Source organism: Triticum urartu, chromosome 7, assembly GCF_003073215.2.
Source record: "Triticum urartu cultivar G1812 chromosome 7, Tu2.1, whole genome shotgun sequence".
Classification (NCBI taxonomy): Eukaryota; Viridiplantae; Streptophyta; class Magnoliopsida; order Poales; family Poaceae; genus Triticum; species Triticum urartu.
The window spans coordinates 647667762-647689248 of record NC_053028.1 but is presented as its reverse complement, the minus strand read 5'-3'; positions in this window follow the sequence as shown (position 1 = coordinate 647689248).

Below are 21487 nucleotides of genomic sequence, written 5' to 3'. Positions count from 1 at the left end.
ATCTAAGCGCCGAACCACGGCGCCTCCGCGTTCAACACACGTGCAGCCCGGTGACGTCTCCTACGCCTTGATCCAGCAAGGGGAGAAGGAGAGGTTGGGGAAGACTCCGTCCAGCAGCAGCACGACGGCGTGGTGGTGGTGGAGGAGCGCGGAACTACAGCAGGGCTTCGCCAAGCACTACGAGAGACGAGGAGGGAGAGAGGTAGGGCTGCGCCAAGAGGGAGATGATCTCGTGTATGTTGCAGCCCCAAATACCTCAAGTATATATAGGGGAAGGGGAGGGGCTGCGCCCCCATCTAGGGTTCCCTCCCTAGGGGTGGCGGCAGCCCCAAAACCAATCTAGGGTTGCGGCCAAGGGGGGAGAGAGGGGGCGCACCTAGGGTGGGCCTTAAGGCCCATCTGCCCTAGGGTTTGCCCCCTTCCCCTTTAGGAGGCGCCTTGGGCCTTGGTGGGAGGTGCCCCAGCCCACCTAGGGGCTGGTCCCTTCCCACTATTGGCCCATGTAGGCCTCCGGGGCTGGTGGCCCCTCCCGGTGGACCCCCGGACCCCTCCGGTGGTCCCGGTACACTACCGGTGATGCCCGGAACACTTCCGGTGGCCAAAACCATACTTCCTATATATCAATATTTACCTCCGGACCATTCCGGAACTCCTCGTGACGTCCAGGATCTCATCCGGGACTCCGAACAACATTCGGTAACCGCGTACATACTTTCCCTATAACCCTAGCATCATCGAACCTTAAGTGTGTAGACCCTATGGGCTCGGGAGTCATGCAGACATGGCCGAGACAACTCTCCGGTCAATAACCAATAGCGGGATATGGATACCCATGTTGGCTCCTACATGTTCCACGATGATCTCATCGGATGAACCACGATGTCAAGGATTCAATCAATCCCGTATACAATTCCCTTTGTCTATCGGTACGATACTTACCCGAGATTCGATCGTCGGTATCCCGATACCTTGTTCAATCTCGTTACCAGCAAGTCTCTTTACTCGTTCCGTAACACATCATCCCGTGATCAACTCCTTGGTCACATTGTGCACATTATGATGATGTCCTACCGAGTGGGCCCAGAGATACCTCTCCGTTTACACGGACTGACAAATCCCAGTCTCGATTCATGCCAACCCAACAGACACTTTCGGAGATACCTGTAGTGAACCTTTATAGCCACCCAATTACGTTGTGACGTTTGGTACACCCAAAGAATTCCTACGATATCCGAGAGTTGCACAATCTCATGGTCTAAGGAAATGATACTTGACATTAGAAAAGCTTTAGCATACGAACTACACAATCTTTGTGCTAGGCTTAGGATTGGGTCTTGTCCATCACATCATTATCCTAATGATGTGATCCCGTTATCAACGACATCCAATGTCCATGGTCAGGAAACCGTAACCATCTATTGATCAACGAGCTAGTCAACTAGAGGCTTACTAGGGACATGGTGTTGTCTATGTATCCACACATGTATCTGAGTTTCCTATCAATACAATTCTAGCATGGATAATAAACGATTATCATGAACAATGAAATATAATAATAATAACTAATTTATTATTGCCTCTAGGGCATATTTCCAACAGTCTCCCACTTGCACTAGAGTCAATAATCTAGTTCACATCGCCATGTGATTAACACTCACAGGTCACATCGCCATGTGACCAACATCCAAGAGTCTACTAGACTCAATGATCTAGTTCACATCACTATGTGATAAATACTCAAAGAGTTCTGGGTTTGATCATGTTATGCTTGTGAGAGAGGTTGTAGTCAACGGGTCTTGCCATATTTAGATCCCTATGTATTTCGCAAAACTTTATATCGTAGATGCTGCTACCACGTTCCACTTGGAGCTATTCCAAATTGTTGCTCCATTATACGTATCCGGTATCTCTACTCAGAGCTATCCGGATAGGTGTTAAGCTTGCATCGACGTAACTCTTTATGTCGAACTCTTTATCACCTCCGTAACCGAGAAACATTTCCTTATTCCTCTAAGGATAATTTTGACTGCTATCTGGTGATCCACTCCTAGGTCACCTTTTTACCCTCTTGCCAGACATGTGGCAAGGTACACATCAGGTGCGGTACTCAGCATGGCATACCGTATAGAGCCTATGACAAAAGCATAGGGGACGACCTTCGTCCTTCCTCTTTCTTCTGCCGTGGTCAATCTTCGAGTCTTACTCAACTTCACACCTTACAACTCAGGTAAGAACTCCTTCTTTGACTGATCTATTTTGAACTCCTTCAAAAACATGTCAAGGTGTGCGTTCTTTGAAAGTATCATCAGGCGTCTTGATCTATCTCTATAGATCTTGATGCCCAATATGTAAGCACCTTTATCCAGGTCTTCCTTTGAAAAACACTCTTCAAACAACCGTTTATGCTTTCCAGAAATTCTACATTATTTCGGATCTACAATATGTCATCCACATATACTTATCAGAAATGTTGTAGTGCTCCCACTCACTTTCTTGTAAATACAAGTTTCTAGCAAACATTGTATAAACCTAAAAGCTTTGATCATTCCATCAAAGCATATATTCCGACTCCGAGATGCTTGCTCTAGTCCATAGAAGGATTGCTGGAGCCAGCATACCTTTTAGCATCCTTAGGATCAACAAAACCTTTTATTGTATCACATACAACTTTTTCTTACGAAAACTGGTAAGAAAACTTGTTTTGACATCCATCTGTCAGATTTCATAATCGAAAAATACAGCTAATGCTAACATGATTCCGACGGACTTAAGCATCGCTACGGGTGAGAAATTCTCATCATAGTCAACTCCTTGAACTTGTGAAAATACTCTTTCCCACAAGTCGAGCTTCATAGACGGTAACATTACTGCCCACGTCCGTCTTCTTCTTAAAGATCCATTTATCTCAATGGCTTGCCGATCACCGGGAAAGTCCACCAAAGTCCATACTTTGTTCTGATACATGGATCCTATCTCGGATTTCATGGCTTCTAACCATTTGTCAGAATACGGTCCCACCATCGTTTCTCCATAACTCGTAGGTTCATTGTTGTCTAACAACATGATATATAAGACAGGATTACCGTACCACTCAGGAGTAGTACATATCCTTGTCGACCTACGAGGTTCGATATCAACTTGATCTGAAGCTTCATGATCACTATCATTAACTTCCTATCCAACAGACATAGGCGCCATAGAAAACATCTTTCTGTGTTGCATCACTCTCTGGTTGAAGTAAAGGTTCGACAACCTCATCAAGTTCTATCTTCCTCCCACTCAATTCTTTCGAGAGAAACTCCTTCTCGAGAAAGGACCCGTTCTTAGCGACAAACAATTTGCCCTCGGATCTGAGATAGAAGGTATACCCAACTGTCAGCTTTGGGTATCCTATGAAGATGTGTTTGTCCGCTTTTGGGTTCGAGCTTCTCCGGCTATAGCCTTAAGCATCGCAGCCCCAAACATTAAGAAACGATAACTTTGGTTTCTTGCCAAACCAATGTTCACACAACGTCGTCTCAACGGAATTAGATGGTGTCCTATCTAAAGTGAATGCAGCTGTCTCTAACGCATATCCTCAAAATGAAAATGGTAGATCGATAAGAGACATCATAGATCGCACCATATCTCATAAGGTTCGATTATGACGTCCGGACACACCATTACCCTGTGGTGTTCCAGGTGGCTTCAACTGTGAAACAATTCCACAATGTCTTAAGTGATTGCCAAACTCATAACTCAGAAATTCTCATCGATCAGATCGTTGGAATTTGATCTTCTTGTTATGATGGTTCTTAACTTCACACTGAAATCGCTTGAAATTTTCAAATGTTTCAGGCTTGTGCTTCATTAAGTAAATATACCTATATCTACTCAAATCGTCAGTGAAGATGAGAAAATAGCGATATCCACTACACGATTTAATTCTCATTGGATCACACGCATCAGTATGTATGATTTCCAACAAGTCACTTGCCCGTTTCATTGTACCTGAAAACGGGGTCTTAGTCATCCTGCCCATGAGGCATGGCTCGCATGTGTCAAGCGATTCAAAATCAAGTGACTCCAAACATCCATCGATATGGAGTTTCTTCATGCATCTTACGCCAATATGACATAAGCGGCAGTGCCACAAGAAAGTGGTATTATCATTATTAACTCTACATCTTTTGGCGTGAACATGTGTATTACCACAACCGAGATTCAATGAACCATTCACATAGGGTGCATAACCCACTAGTGCAGAACCGGGCAATAGCACCGGTTCGTAAGGCCCTTTAGTGCCGGTTCCATAACCGGCACTAAAGTGTGGTCACTAAAGGCCCCCCCCTTTAGTACCGATTCAGCACGAACCGGTGCTAAAGGGAAACCACGTGGCACGAGCCAGCTCCGGGGGCCGGGAGCCCTTTAGTACCGGTTGGTAACACCAACCGGTACTAAATGTTTATGGGTTTTTGTTTTATTTTGTATTTTTCAATTAAATTTGTGTTATCAATTTAATTTAGGATTGTTTTACGTTATAATGAGTTGCAGTCGTCATCATCATCATCCCATATTAATAAATAAATAAACTCTAGCTAGCTAAAAATCATCGTAGTCGTCTAATTACCACTATTTAATCATCATAGTCATTACCGCTAGCTATCTAATCATCACCAACACTGGCTAGCTTAAAGAGGAAACATTCACTTTGTAACAGAAGCAAAGATATCATCGAGTTCAACATAATCATCACCAACATCGAAGTTCAGGACACGGACATGAGACACTAATTAAGAGCATGAACTAGTGCTGCTCCCTCTTAGGTAGAATAGCATAGAACATGTATAGCTCTCCTGATTCATCATACTGGAGCATGCAGATGAATCTGTCTCCTAATCTTGGGTTGCGCTTCTCCTTTCTGCCCCCTAGTACTTCTCTGCGATCGTTAACAATTTTGCTCCAATCTTTCACTATTAAGCATTCTTCACTTTCAGAAATCCTGAATGCACTCATGTGCAATGTAGGATATCTTGGCCGTAAGCTAACCATTGACATGTCACCTTTAGTCTCGATCCACTGAGGCACAACTGTCATCGGAAGTCCCTGTTGAAGAACATCGTATAGTAATTAATATACTAAGCAATGAAAGTTTAGCTTCAAAAATAATGTATGCAAAAGATGCACTAATTAAGGACAAATAGTTAAAATCTTACCATCTTTCGATTATAGATGTGACCGTAGTTCAATACGATCACCATTGGTCGCACGTTTTGAGTACTAACATTTCTAAGTTCAGGAAAAAAAAATTGTCTTGACAGTATTAAGATCCTCAAGCCATGAAACATAATGACCTATCTCCTCGCAGTTTAGTTGAGCCCCGGGGCAGTAGTAGGTCCTGTCTACCAAGCGCCGGACATGTTTGCTTGAACCGAAATAAGCTGACAATACAAATTAGTTGTCAACTATTTTTGAATAAACTGTATCAAAGACATAAACATATGCATGCATGGTTGAGAAAAACTCACATAATGGTAGAACTGGAGGCGTTTGCACATCGACCCAGATGTCTATATTACCTTCAATATCATCTTCCGGACGAATATCAAAGGTGACAACCATACCAGGCTCAAATGCATAAGCCTTGCATAGTGCTTGCCAAGTTTTGCATTCAAAATGGGTGTATGTGTCTCCATTATATAATTTGACGTTGAAAGTATACCCATGCTCTGTCTTCAAGTAAACTCTCTTTACCTCCATATCATCTATAGCACTAAAACTTATCTTATCCAAGACAAAAATTCTTGCATGGCAGGGGATGCGCTAGTAGAATAGTGAAAATTTAAAATTATAAGTTGAAGCAAATGAAGCATAAGTTTTGCATTCAAATAATAATTGACAAAGTGACTTACTGTATCAACTTCGAATGTCTCATCCAGCTTGATGCTGAAGCGCCTACCATCAACAAGGAAATTTCTGTCGCACAGGCCACGCTGGTCTTCACAGTGTTCGCACATAATGAAATCTTTTTCGTCGTCAGATGACATTTCCTATGTTCATACAGGTGAAACATTAAACACCTATTACTATCTAACATTAATTAATATCTAGCCAAATATATATTCATCTAACATTTGACATTAATATATCTAACTATATTCATCTCTAACAATTGACATTACTATATATTTAACTTTTCTATCTAATTCATCTAACATTCGACATTAATCTAACATTTATATAAACTCAAAATATATAAAAAAATAAATAAGCAGAAAAACTCATTAACAAATAATATTTTAATTAGATCATCAAATCTCAGATACCTAAATTTTCTTACTAAAAATAAACTAGTTATATTAATTATTGAACTAGTACAAATCTCATATACCTAAACAAACTAGTTATATTAATTATTGAACTAGTTCAAATCTCATATACCTAAATAAACTAGTTCGATAATTTTCTTACTAAAAATAAACTAGTTATATTAATTATTCAACTAGTTCAAATCTTTAGTTCGACAATTTTCTATCTAGCTAATTCATCTAACATTCGACATTAATCAAACATTCGATCATCTAATTAAATTTTCTAAAAAACAGAAAAAAAATAAAAAAAATTGTGTGTGTATGTGTGTGTATGTGTGTGTGTAGTGTGTACGTATATATGCATGTGTGTGTATGTGTGTATGTGTGCGGCCCCGTACGCCGCCGCCCTGTACATACGAGCGGGGGCGCCGACGTACGGGGCGGGGGCGGCGGCGTACGTACGGGCGGGGGCGCCGCCATACAGGCCGGGTGCGACGACGACGGACGGCGGCGCGGCGCGTATACGCGAGAGTGAGAGACATACGGGACCGCGGCGGGATGACGACGGACGGTGGCGCGCGGCGTTCGGGGCGGTGGCGCGAGACGGCGACGACGACGGGCGGCGGCGGGGACAGCGACGACGACGACGGACGACGGGCGACGGGCGGCGAGGACGGGTTCGAGCGGCGCGCGAGAGGTTGGAGACGAAAGAAGTGGGAGATATAACTGAATTTTCGTAAGTGTTGTATATATAGAAGAGGCCTTTAGTACCGGTTGGAGCCACCAACCGGTACTAATGGCCAACTTTGGCTAGGCCAAGAGGCGGGAAGAGCAGGCCTTTAGTACCGGTTGGTGCTTCCAACCGGTACTAAAGGGTGGTCTTTAGTGCCAGTTGGAGCCACCAACCGGTACTAATGGCCTCGCGCTGCCATCCCAAAGTTTAGTCCCACCTCGCCGGGCGAAGGGCAGCCGCACTGGTTTATAAACCCAGCCGCGGCTACCTCTTCGAACTCCTCTATATAGCAGGCTTCTGGGCCTAATTAATTAGGGCGCGCTGCCCTGTGAGCCTGTGCCCTTCCGGGCCTGCATTTGCACACCCTAGGTCTGGCAGGCCCACCGGGCAGCGCGCCAACAAATTTTTTATATAGTTTTTTCTTTTCTACATTATTTATTTTAGTCTATTTATTTTTGAGTAGTTTTTTATATAGTTTTTTCTTTTCTGCATTATTTATTTTCTTCTATTTATTTTTGAGTAATTTTTTTGTATAGTTTTTTTATTTTCTGCATTCTTTCTTTTTTTCTATTTATTTTCTTCTGGAAATTGAATGCTACATACTGAACAATTAGGTAAATGACCGAAAAACAACAAATGATGTCAGAACATGTTGGAAATTGATGACGTCGCTTTGAATGCTGCATACTGAACACAAAAGAAGTCCGGAGTTCAAATAAGTTTAAGAAACATTGAAGTGGCCGTGTAACAGATGAGTTCTCGTCCGAAACCCTGATACTCCGAAAGAGTATGTCCAGTTTGTACATGAAGTGCGTCCAGTTTTTGCCGTGACCCTCTCTACTCTTTCGCGCATGCTATGCGGGTGATATGATGATACCATGCCAAGTTTCAATATTTTCAGGATTCATTTTGTAGTGATTTTCAATTTCACGGTTATTTAGCTCTCTAAACAATTAGGTAAATGACCAAAAAACAACAAATGATGTCAGAACATGTTGGAAATTGATGATGTCGCTTTGAATGCTGCATACTGAACACAAAAGAAGTCCGGAGTTCAAATAAGTTTAAAAAACATTGAAGTGGCCGTGTAACAGATGAGTTCTCGTCCGAAACTCTGATACTCTGAAAGAGTATGTCCAGTTTGTACACGAAGTGCGTCCAGTTTTTGCCGTGACCCTCTCTACTCTTTCGCGCATGCTATGCGGGTGATATGATGATACCATGCCAAGTTTCAACATTTTCACGATTCATTTTGTAGTGATTTTCAATTTCACGGTCATTTAGCTCTCTAAACAATTAGGTAAATGACCAAAAAACAACACATGCTATGCGGGTGAAATGATGATACCATGCCAAGTTTCAACATTTTCAGAGTTCATTTTGTAGTGATTTTCAATTTCACGGTCATTTAGCTCTCTAAACAATTAGGTAAATGACCGAAAAACAACAAATGATGTCAGAACATGTTGGAAATTGATGACGTCGCTTTGAATGCTGCATACTAAACACAAAAGAAGTCCGGAGTTCAAATAAGTTTAAAAAACATTGAAGTGGCCATGTAACAGATGAGTTCTCGTCCGAAACCCTGATACTCTGAAAGAGTTTGTCTAGTTTGTACACGAAGTGCGTCCAGTTTTTGCCGTGACCCTCTCTACTCTTTCGCGCATGCTATGCGGGTGATATGATGATACCATGCCAAGTTTCAACATTTTCAGGATTCATTTTGTAGTGATTTTCAATATCACGGTCATTTAGCTCTCTGAACAATTAGGTAAATGACCGACAAACAACAAATGATGTCAGAACATGTTGGAAATTGATGACGTCGCTTTGAATGCTGCATACTAAACACAAAAGAAGTCCGGAGTTCAAATAAGTTTAAAAAACATTGAAGTGGCCGTGTAACAGATGAGTTCTCGTCCGAAACTCTGATACTCTGAAAGAGTATGTCCAGTTTGTACACGAAGTGCGTCCAGTTTTTGCCGTGACCCTCTCTACTCTTTCGCGCATGCTATGCGGGTGATATGATGATACCATGCCAAGTTTCAACATTTTCACGATTCATTTTGTAGTGATTTTCAATTTCACGGTCATTTAGCTCTCTAAAGAATTAGGTAAATGACCGAAAAACAACAAATGATGTCAGAACATGTTGGAAATTGATGACGTCGCTTTGAATGCTGCATACTAAACACAAAAGAAGTCCGGAGTTCAAATAAGTTTAAAAAACATTGAAGTGGCCATGTAACAGATGAGTTCTCGTCCGAAACCCTGATACTCTGAAAGAGTTTGTCCAGTTTGTACACGAAGTGTGTCCAGTTTTTGCCGTGACCCTCTCTACTCTTTCGCGCATGCTATGCGGGTGATATGATGATAACATGCCAAGTTTCAACATTTTCAGGATTCAGTTTGTAGTGATTTTCAATTTCACGGTCATTTAGCTCTCTAAACAATTAGGTAAATGACCAAAAAACAACAAATAATGTCAGAACATGTTGGAAATTGATGACGTCTCTTTGAATGCTACATACTAAACACAAAAGAAGTCCGGAGTTCAAATAAAATGAAAAAACATTGAAGTGGCCATGTAACAGATGGGTTCTCGTCCGAAACCCTGATACTCTGAAAGAGTTTGTCCAGTTTGTACACGAAGTGCGTCCAGTTTTTGCCGTGACCCTCTCTACTCTTTCGCGCATGCTATGAGGGTGATATGATGATACCATGCCAAGTTTCAACATTTTCAGGATTCATTTTGTAGTTATTTTCAATTTCACGGTCATTTAGCTCTCTAAACAATTAGGTAAATGACTGAAAAACAATAAATGATGTGAGAACATGTTGGAAATTGATGATGTCGCTTTGAATGCTGCATATTAAACACAAAATAAGTCCGGAGTTCAAATAAGTTTAAAAAACATTGTAGTGGCCATGTAACAGATGAGTTCTCGTCCGAAACCCTGATACTCTGAAAGAGTTTGTCCAATTTTTACACGAAGTGCATCCAGTTTTTGCCGTGACCCTCTCTACTCTTTCGCGCATGCTATGCGGGTGATATGATGATACCATGCCAAGTTTCAACATTTTCAGGATTCTTTTTGTAGTGATTTTCAATTTCACGGTCATTCACGAAGTGCGTCCAGTTTTTGCCGTGACCCTCTCTACTCTTTCGCGCATGCTATGCGGGTGATATGATGATACCATGCCAAGTTTCAACATTTTCAGGATTCATTTTGTAGTGATTTTCAATTTCACGGTCATTTAGCTCTCTAAACAATTAGGTAAATGACGAAAAACAACAAATGATGTCAGAACATGTTGGAAATTGATGACGTCGCTTTGAATGCTGCATACTGAACACAAAAGAAGTCCGGAGTTCAAATAAGTTAAAAACATTGAAGTGGCCATGTAACAGATGAGTTCTCGTCCGAAACCCTGATACTCCGAAAGAGTTTGTCCAGTTTGTACACGAAGTGCGTCCAGTTTTTGCCGTGACCCTCTCTACTCTTTCGCGCATGCTATGCGGGTGATATGATGATACCATGCCAAGTTTCAACATTTTCAGGATTCATTTTGTAGTGATTTTCAATTTCACGGTCATTTAGCTCTCTAAACAATTAGGTAAATGACCGAAAAACAACAAATGATGTCAGAACATGTTGGAAATTGATGACGTCGCTTTGAATGCTGCATACTAAACACAAAAGAAGTCTGGAGTTCAAATAAGTATAAAAAACATTGAAGTGGCCCTGTAACAGATGAGTTCTCGTCCGAAACCCTGATATTCCGAAAGAGTATGTCCAGTTTTACACGAAGTGCGTCCAGTTTTTGCCGTGACCCTCTCTACTCTTTCGCGCATGCTATGCGGGTGATATGATGATACCATGCCAAGTTTCAACATTTTCAGGATTCATTTTGTAGTGATTTTCAATTTCACGGTCATTTAGCTTCTTAAACATTAGGTAAATGACCGAAAAACAACAAATGATGTCAGAACATGTTGGAAATTGATGATGTCGCTTTGAATGCTGCATACTGAACACAAAAGAAGTCCGGAGTTCAAATAAGTTTAAAAAACATTGAAGTGGCCATGTAACAGATGAGTTCTCGTCCGAAACCCTGATACTCCGAAAGAGTTGTCTAGTTTGTACACGAAGTGCGTCCAGTTTTTGCCGTGACCCTCTATACTCTTTCGCGCATGCTATGCGGGTGATATGATGATACCATGCCAAGTTTCAACATTTTCAGGATTCATTTTGTAGTGATTTTCAATTTCACGGTCATTTAGCTCTCTAAACAATTAGGTAAATGACCGAAAAACAACAAATGATGTCAGAACATGTTGGAATTGATGACGTCGCTTTGAATGCTGCATACTAAATACAAAAGAAGTCCGGAGTTCAAATAAGTTTAAAAAACATTGAAGTGGCCGTGTAACAGATTTGTTCTCGTCCGAAACCCTGATACTCCGAAAGAGTATGTCTAGTTTGTGCTTGAAGTGCGTCCAGTTTTTGCCGTGACCCTCTCTACTCTTTCGCGCATGCTATGCGGGTGATATGATGATACCATGCCAAGTTTCAACATTTTCAGGATTCATTTTGTAGTGATTTTCAGTTTCACGGTCATTTAGCTCTCTAAACAATTAGGTAAATGACCGAAAACAACAAATGATGTCAGAACATGTTGGAAATTGATGACGTCGCTTTGAATGCTGCATACTGAACACAAAAGAAGTCCGGAGTTCAAATAAGTTTAAAAAAACATTAAAGTGGCCATGTAACAGATGCGTTCTCGATGCCCGCCTGCCTAGCCGTTGGAACCGGCATTAATGGTCACATTAGTGCCGGCTCAAATTCAAACCGGCACTAATGTGCTTCACATTTGACCCTTTTTCTACTACCATGAAAGGTATTATTCATGTAAACAGAATAACCAGTATTCTCTAACTTAAATGAATAACCGTATTGCAATGAACATGATCTAATCATATTCATGCTCAACATAGACACCTGAAAACATTTATCTGGGTTCAATACTAATCCCGAAGGCAGATGGAGCGTGCGATGTTGATCTCATCAACTTTGGAAACACTTCCAACACACATCGTCACCTCGCCCTTAGCCAGTCTCCGTTTAGTCCGTAGCTTTTGCTTCAAGTCACCAATAATAGCAACTGAACCGGTATCCAATACCCAGGTGCTACCAGGAGTACTAGTGAGGTACACATTAATAACACTTATATACTTTGTTGAAGTTGCCAGCCTTCTTATCTACCATGCATTTGGGGTAATTCCGCTACCAGTGACCGTTCCCCTTACAATAGAAGCACTTAGTCTCGGGTTTGGGTTCAACCTTGGGTTCCTTCACTGGAGAGGCAACTGGTTTGCCATCCATGAAGTTTCCCTACTAGCCCTTGCCCTTCTTAAAACCAGTGGTCTTGTTAAACCATCAACACTTGATGCTCCTTCTTGATTTCTACCTTTTGCGGTCTTAAGCACCGCGAACAGCTCCGGGATCATCTCCATCCCTTGCATGTCATAGTTCATCACGAAGATCTAGTAGCTTAGTGATAGTAGCTAGAGAACTATATCAATCACTATCTTATCTGGAAGTTTAACTCCCACTTGATTCAAGTGATTGTAGCACCCAGACATTCTGAGCACATGCTCACTAGCTGAGCTATTCTCCTCCATCTTGTTGGCAAAAGAACTTGTCAGAGGTCTCATACCTCTCAACACGGGCATGAGCCTGAAATCCCAATTTCATCTCTTCGAACATCTCATATGGCGTTCAAAACGTCATTGGAATCCCGATTCTAAGCCATAAAGTATGGTGCACTAAACTATTAAGTAGTCATCAGGATGTGTCTGTCAGGTGTTCACAACATCCACATACGATGTTGTAGGGGTTTGCACATCTAGCGGTGCATCAAAGACGTAAGCCTTCTGTGTAGCAGTGAGGACACTCCTCGGATTACGGACCTAGTCCGCATCATTGCTTACAATATCTTTCAACTTAATATTTCTCCAGGAACGTATTGAAACAGGGAACTACAACGTGAGCTACTTATCTACAACATATTTGCAAAGACAATTTAGACTATGTTCATGATAATTGAGTTCATCTAATCAAATTATTTAATGAACTCCCACTCAGATAGACATCCCTCTAATCATCTAAGTGAAACATGATCCGAATCGACTAGGCCGTGTCCGATCATCACGTGAGACAGACTAGTCATCAACGGTGAACATCTCATGTTGATCGTATCTTCTATACGACTCATGTTCGACCTTTCGGTCTTCCGTGTTCCGAGGCCATGTCTATACATGCTAGGCTCGTCAAGTCAACCTACGTGTTTCACATGTGTCCCGAGGCCATGTCTGTACATGCTAGGCTCGTTAACACCCGTTGTATTCGAACGTTAGAATCTATCACACCCGATCATCACGTAGTGCTTCGAAACAACGAACCTTCGCAACGGTGCACAGTTAGGGGGAACACTTTTCTTGAAATTTTAGTGAGGGATCATCTTATTTAAGCTATCGTCGTTCTAAGCAAATAAGATGTAAAACATGATAAACATCACATGCAATCAAATAGTGACATGATATGGCCAATATCATTTTGCTCCTTTTGATCTCCATCTTCGGGGCTCCATGATCATCGTTGTCACCGGCATGACACCATGATCTCCATCATCGTGTCTTCTTGAAGTTGTCTCGTCATCTATTACTTCTACTACTATGGCTAATGCTTTAGCAATAAAGTAAAGTAATTACATGACGTTTATGTTGACACGCAGGTCATAAATAAATTAAGACAACTCCTATGGCTCCTGCCGGTTGTCATACTCATCGACATGCAAGTCGTGATTCCTATTACAAGAACATGATCAATCTCATACATCACATATATCATTCATCACATCCTTTTGGCCATATCACATCACAAGGCATATGCTGCAAAAACAAGTTAGACGTCCTCTAATTGTTGTCGCAAGTTTTTACGTGGCTGCTATAGGTTTCTAGCAAGAACGTTTCTTACCTATGCCAAAACCACAACGTGATATGCCAATTTCTATTTACCCTTCATAAGGACCCTTTTCATCGAATCTGATCCGACTGAAGTGGGAGAGACAGACACCCGCTAGCCACGTTATGCAACTAGTGCATGTCAGTCGGTGGAACCAGTCTCACGTAAGCGTACGTGTAAGGTCGGTCCGGGCCGCTTCATCCCACGATGCCGCCGAATCAAGATAAGACTAGTAACGGCAAGTAAATTGACAATATCGACGCCCACAACTGCTTTGCATTCTACTCGTGCATAGAAACTACGCATAGACCTAGCTCATGATGCCACTGTTGGGGATCGTAGCAGAAATTTAAAATTTTCTATGCATCACCAAGATCAATCTATGGAGTAATCTAGCAACGAGGGGAAGGGGAGTGCATCTACATACCCTTGTAGATCGCTAAGCGAAAGCGTTGCAAGAACACGGATGAAAGAGTCGTACTCGTAGCGATTCAGATCGCGGTTGATTCCGATCTAAGCGCCGAACCACGGCGCCTCCGCGTTCAACACACGTGCAGCCCGGTGATGTCTCCTATGCCTTGATCCAGCAAGGGGAGAAGGAGAGGTTGGGGAAGACTCCGTCCAGCAGCAGCATGACGGTGTGGTGGTGGTGGAGGAGCGCGGAACTCCAGCAGGGCTTCGCCAAGCACTACGAGAGACAAGGAGGGAGAGAGGTAGGGCTGCGCCAAGAGGGAGATGATCTCGTGTATGTTGCAGCCCCAAATACCTCAAGTATATATAGTGGAAGGGGAGGGGCTGCGCCCCCATCTAGGGTTCCCTCCTTAGGGGTGGCGGCAGCCCCAAAACCCATCTAGGGTTGCGGCCAAGGGGGGAGAGAGGGGGGCGCACCTAGGGTGGGCCTTAAGGACCATCTGCCCTAGGGTTTGCCCCTTTCCCCTTTAGGAGGCGCCTTGGGCCTTGGTGGGAGGCGCCCCAGCCCACCTAGGGGCTGGTCCCTTCCCACTATTGGCCCATGTAGGCCTCCGGGGCTGGTGGCCCCACCTGGTGGACCCCCGGACCCCTCCGGTGGTCCCGGTACACTACCGGTGATGCCCGGAACACTTCCGGTGGCCAAAACCATACTTCCTATATATTAATATTTACCTCCGGACCATTCCGGAACTCCTCGTGACGTCCGGGATCTCATCCGGGACTCCGAACAACATTCGGTAACCGCGTACATACTTTCCCTATAACCCTAGCGTCATCGAACCTAAGTGTGTAGACCCTACGGGTTCGGGAGTCATGCAGACATGGCCGGGACAACTCTCCGGTCAATAACCAACAGCGGGATCTGGATACCCATGTTGGCTCCCACATTCTCCACGATGATCTCATCGGATGAACCATGATGTCAAGGATTTAATCAATCCCGTATACAATTCCCTTTGTCTAGCGGTACGATACTTGCCTGAGATTCGATCGTCGGTATCTTGATACCTTGTTCAATCTCGTTACCGGCAAGTCTCTTTACTCGTTCCATAACACATCATCCCGTGATCAACTCCTTGATCACATTGTGCACATTATGATGATGTCTTACCGAGTGGGCCCAGAGATACCTCTCCGTTTACATGGAGTGACAAATCCCAGTCTCGATTTGTGCCAACCCAACAGACACTTTCGGAGATACCTGTAGTGAACCTTTATAGCCACCCAGTTACGTTGTGACGTTTGGTACACCCAAAGCATTCCTACGGTATCTGGGAGTTGCACAATCTCATGGTCTAAGGAAATGATACTTGACATTAGAAAAGCTTTAGCATATGAACTACACGATCTTTGTGCTAGGCTTAGGATTGGGTCTTGTCCATCACATCATTCTCCTAATGATGTGATCCCATTATCAACGACATCCAATGTCCATGGTCAGGAAACCATAACCATCTATTGATCAACGAGCTAGTCAACTAGAGGCTTACTAGGGACATGGTGTTCACTACTAGGGAAAAGCCTATACACAGAATTTTACCAGTAGCGCTGTACAAAATCAAGCGCTGCTGCTACTTAGTAGCAGCGCGCGTAAATAAACCGTGCTGCTGCTATGACTTTAGCAGTAGCGCGTACTAGCATAAAGCGCTGCTGCTACGTTTGAACTGGGCGCACATGGCTAGCCCAACCTAGCAGTAGCACGTATAAGGCCCAGCGCTACTGCTAATCTCCTTAGCTGCAGCGCGCTTACGTGTAAAGCGCTGCTGCTAACGGAAATAAAATAAAGTGAAAAACAAGTAGAAAAGTAAATGAAAATGAAAGAAATAGAAAAAGGAGAAAGGGAAAAAAATAAAATGTAAAGAAAAATAAAAGAAAAAAGGGAAAAAAGGAGAAAGGAATAGCAGTAGCGGGTTTCAGTAAACACGCTGTAGCTAACTTAGCTATAGCGCGTTTCCGGAAACGCGCTACCGTTACGTTTCACTTAAACAGCGGTTTCCCCCCACCCCGCCCCCGGCCACCAATTCTTCCCCAAATCGTCCGTCGCCCTCGCCGCTGTCTCCTCACCGCCGCCGCCCGAGGCCGCCCTCAGCCTCACCGCCGCCGCCCCTCGACCGCCGCACGCTCTCCCCACGCCGCCCCCGACCCCAGATTCAACGCCGGCCCCGCCCCGACCTCAACGCCCCCCGGGACGCCGCCCCCGACCCCGACCTCAACACCGCCCCGGACGCCACCCCCGCCCCCCGACCTCAACGCCGCCCCGGAGCCCCGACCACGACCTCGACGCCGCCTGCCCCTCCCTCGTCGTCGGCACCCAAGGTGAGCACGCCTGCTCCTCCCTCTCCCCTACCTCTGCCTAGGGTTTCTACCTCCATCAAATTAGTTAGGGTGGAAACGAATCGGATGCGGATGCGGCTCAAATGAGTTAGGGTTCATGTAAGGGTGGAAACGAATCAAATTTCTAAGATGAATCATAAAACGAGTAAAATTTGACCACTTATTTCACTTTATAGTTGGATAATTGGAATATCCGCTACCACTTTCCACCCCTATAGGTTCATAAAATTAGATGGTAATTAGGGCAGTAGTTATTTATAGTAGTTAGTAATTTAGATGGTAAGAACTAGGTACTAGAATATTTTTATTTATAGTAAGTTTATTTTTAGTAAGAACTAGTTGAATTAATAGAACTAGTTAGTAAGAACTTGTTGCTATTTTTTTAGTTAAAGTAATTTTGCCGCATCGACGTGGACGATGCCTATCCCGCATCCTCGTCATCGAGTCGGCGGAGGATGGCACCTGCTTGACCAGATGGGCCATGTCCGGGACTGGGCTCCGCCGGGGTGGTACCGGGAGGCGCTACCTACCGGGGAGCGCAGGTTGGTGAGGAGCCAGCCTGTCGTTGACCCGTACCTTCTTTGGTGGCGGTCGCGTGGGCCAGTGATGGTCCAGAGGCTCGAGGACTCCGCGGAGGTGGTGCGTCACCGTGTCAGTGAGGAGGACGCGCACGTCCGTCGCTACTTGTTTGCGTTGGAGCACAGGTTCTCCAATACCTGCCAGGTTCTCCAGGGATCTCACTGGAGCTATGATCCCGTGATGGTTCCTTCTCTGTGGGTGTCCACTGCCCGCGCCGATACCCGTCGCGTGCTAGGGTATTAGTTGTACTAGTGATGTTATATGTATGACACTATTCGGGATGTATTAGTGATAATATTCGACGATGTACGGACGCATGAGATGATTTACTTTTGCTTATTGAATGCATGCTAATTTGAGTCTTATAAGATATTTTGAAATGTATATCTTGTGTTGCTCAATATCCAAGTGGCCGGTCATGTTTGCAGATTACACCTCCGAGTTGCCTATGTTTTGCCGGAGTGTTGATTCATTTCCGTTCCAGCAAATTTCAGGCACTCGATATATCCTATTTTAGCAAAGGTCATGCCGGATTTTTCCGTGAATTTTGGCATGACTTTTGCCATAATATGTAGGAAATATCGAGTGCCCCGGATTTGTGTGTTGAGTATCCTGGTAGTTGTCTTCTATCGATTTTCAATTAATGTTTTAACTATGAACATAGGAAATGTCTGACGACAAAAAGGATTTCGGTATTTGCAAATACTGCGAAGACGAGCGCGGCCTGTGCGACAGAATCTTCCTAGATGATGATAGGCGCTTCAGCATCAAGCTGGACGAGAACTTCGAAGTGGATATAGTAAGTCACAACGACAAGTCTTTTTTCGTAATTAAGCATGACATCTGCTTCATTTGCTTGAACTTATATTTTTTTACTATTCTACTAGCGTATCCCCTGCCATGCAAGAGTTTTTGTATTGGATAAGATAGGTTTCAGTCATACTATGGAGGTAAAGAAAGTTTATTTGAAGACCGAGCATGCTTATATTTTCCACACAAAATTATACAATTCAGACGACTACACGTATTTTGGATGCAAAACATGGCGAGCACTATGCAAGACTTATGCATTTCAGCCTGATATGGTTATCACCTTTGATATTCGTCCGGAAGATGATATTGAAGGTAATACCGACATCTGGGTCGATGTGCAGACGCCTCCAGTTACACCAAAATGTAAGTTTCTCAACCATATTTATGTCTTTGATATTGTTTATTCAAAAATAGTTGACAACTAATTTGTATTGTTAGCTTATTTTGGTGCAAGCAAACATGTCCAGCGCTTGGTTGACAGGACCTACTACTATCCCAGGGCTGAACTAAACTACGAGGAGCTAAGTCATTATGTTTCATGGCTTGAGGATCTTGATACCGTCAAGACAAATTTTCTTCCTGGACTTAGAAATCTTAGTACTGAAAACGTGCGACCAATAGTGTTCGTCATGAACTACGGTCACATCTATTTAGGAAGGATGGTAAGATTTTTACTATTTGTCCTCAGTGCATCTTTTCCATACATTATTTGTGAAGCTAAACTTCATTGCTAAGTATGTGACCATACGATGTTCTTCAACAGGGACTCCCGATGAATGTTGTGCCTTATGGGATCGAGACTAAAGGTACCATGAGTATTATTAGCTTACGGCCAAGATATCCTACATGTTACTTTAGTGCATTCAAGATCAGCGATGAATGCTTAATAGTGCAAGACTGGACCAGATATGTGATGGGGGAGCGCAGACAAGTACTAGGGGCAGCAAACAGATGTGCTACCCAAAATTAGGAGACAGGTTCATCTGCGTGCTCCAACTTGATCAAGGAGGAGAGCTACACATGTTTTATGTTGTTTTACCTAAGAGAGAGCAGCAGGAGTGATTAGCTAGAAATGAGTTTGAGGATGATGATGTGCTACACTATTACTATGATGATAAAATAGCTAGTGTTGGTGGTAATGACTGATGATTATTATTAGCTAGTGTTAGCGGTGATTAAATAAATATTGTTGGTGCTAATGATTATGATGATGATTAAATAGCTTGTGCTGGCGGATTAGATTCAAGTGGAGGCAACATGTGGTGCACATCGAAAGTACTACTAGTCCAAACTAGATCAAGTTTGGATTAGTAGTATACTTTTGACATGCACCACATATTGCCTCCACTTGAACCTAATCCACCTTCATTTGACACATTGTTATGGACATAATGATGTAAACCTCATAACTGGTATTGTACCAATATTTGTACGATGGCGCATAAATACACTAAAAATAAAAAAATAAAAAAACAATACTAGTAGCGATGGAAAGAAAACACGCTGCCAGTAGTTACATTAGCAGCAGCGTGGGAGAGAACAAGCGCTGCAACTATTTGTCCTAGCAGTAGCGCGTGCGGCACGCGTCACTGCTAAGCAATAGCTGTAGCCCCTTATCAGTAGCGCTCCTACTCGCGCTACTAGTGAGCACAAAACCAGCGCTACTGCTAGGGTTTTCCCTAGTAGTGTGTTGTCTATGTATCCACACATGTATCTGAGTTTCCTATCAATACAATTCTAGCATGGATAATAAACGATTATCATGAACAATGAAATATAATAATAATAACTAATTTATTATTGCCTCTTGGGCATATTTCCAACAATACATGTATAAGTCATGAAGAAAGCAATAGCAACATACTAAACGATCGGGTGCTAAGCTAATGGAATGGGTCATGTCAATCACGTCATTCTCCTAATGATGTGATCCTGTTAATCAAATGACAACTCATGTCTATGGTTAGGAAACATAACCATCTTCGATTAACGAGCTAGTCAAGTAGAGTGTAACACCCCGGATGTGACTTTCCCAATTTGTACTCCAACTCTTGCCGTTTCCGGCGTTAAGTTATTTTATTTTCTCGGGTTCGGGTCTTTGTCTCCGTGTGTTGTTATCGTTGTCATGCATCTCATATCATGTCATCATGTGCATTGCATTTGCATACGTGTTCATCTCATGCATTCGAGCATTTTCCCCGTTGTCCGTTTTGCATTCTGGCGCTTCGTTCTCCTCCGGTGGTCATTTCTAGCTTTCTTTCATGTGTGGGGATTAAACATTTCCGGATTGGACCGAGACTTGCCAAGCAGCCTTGGTTTACTACCGGTAGACCGCATGTCAAGTTTCATCTCATTTGGACTTCGTTTGATACTCCAACGGTTAACCGAGGAACCGAAAAGGCCTCGTGTGTGTTGCAGCCCAACACCCCTCCAATTTGGCCCAAAACCCACCAAAACCCTCTCCATCATCTAGAGCGTTCGATCATGATCGCATGGCCGCAAACCGCACCTCATTTGGACACTCCTAGCTCTTGCTATGCCTATTTAAAGACCCCCTCCGAAATTCTCCTTCTCCTCCCCTCGAAACCCTAGTCCCCTTCGTCTCCATGCGCTGGTGGACGATTTTCCATCCGACCGGACACGTCCGAATCTGTCGCCGCCGCCACATGGCGCTCCGCCATTCGCCCGCCGTCCCGGCCCACATCGCGCCCCGCCGACCCGCCGGGACCCGGATCGGGCCCTCCCGGCCCGGAACGCCGCCGCCACCACCCGCGGGCACCCGAGCCTCGCGCCGCCGCTCTCCACATCGCCGGCCGCCGTGCGCCGCCCGGCGACGACCTCTCCTCTCCTCGCCTCGCCTCGCCGCCACCCCGCGCCTCGCCGGAGCGCGCGCCGCCGCCGCCCTTGCCGCGGATCCGGTCGGGCCGGACCGGATCCGGCCATCCCCGACCTCCCCGGCCATCCTCCGGCGCTGCCCCGCCGCCACATCGCCGGCGAAGCCACCGGCGTTGCCATTGACCTCAAACCCTAGATCCGGAGGTCGAATTCTACTAAGTCCCCGATTTTTCCAGTTTCAAGTGCCTATGTTCATCATGCCGTAACTTTGCATCTGTAGCTCCGATTTGGACATATAGCATATCAAAATGTTCGAATCAGAGAGCACATCATTTCATTCCATTGCATCATTTTCATTTGAGTTCATCTTGATGCCCGAAATGCTGTTAGGAGAGGGCTAC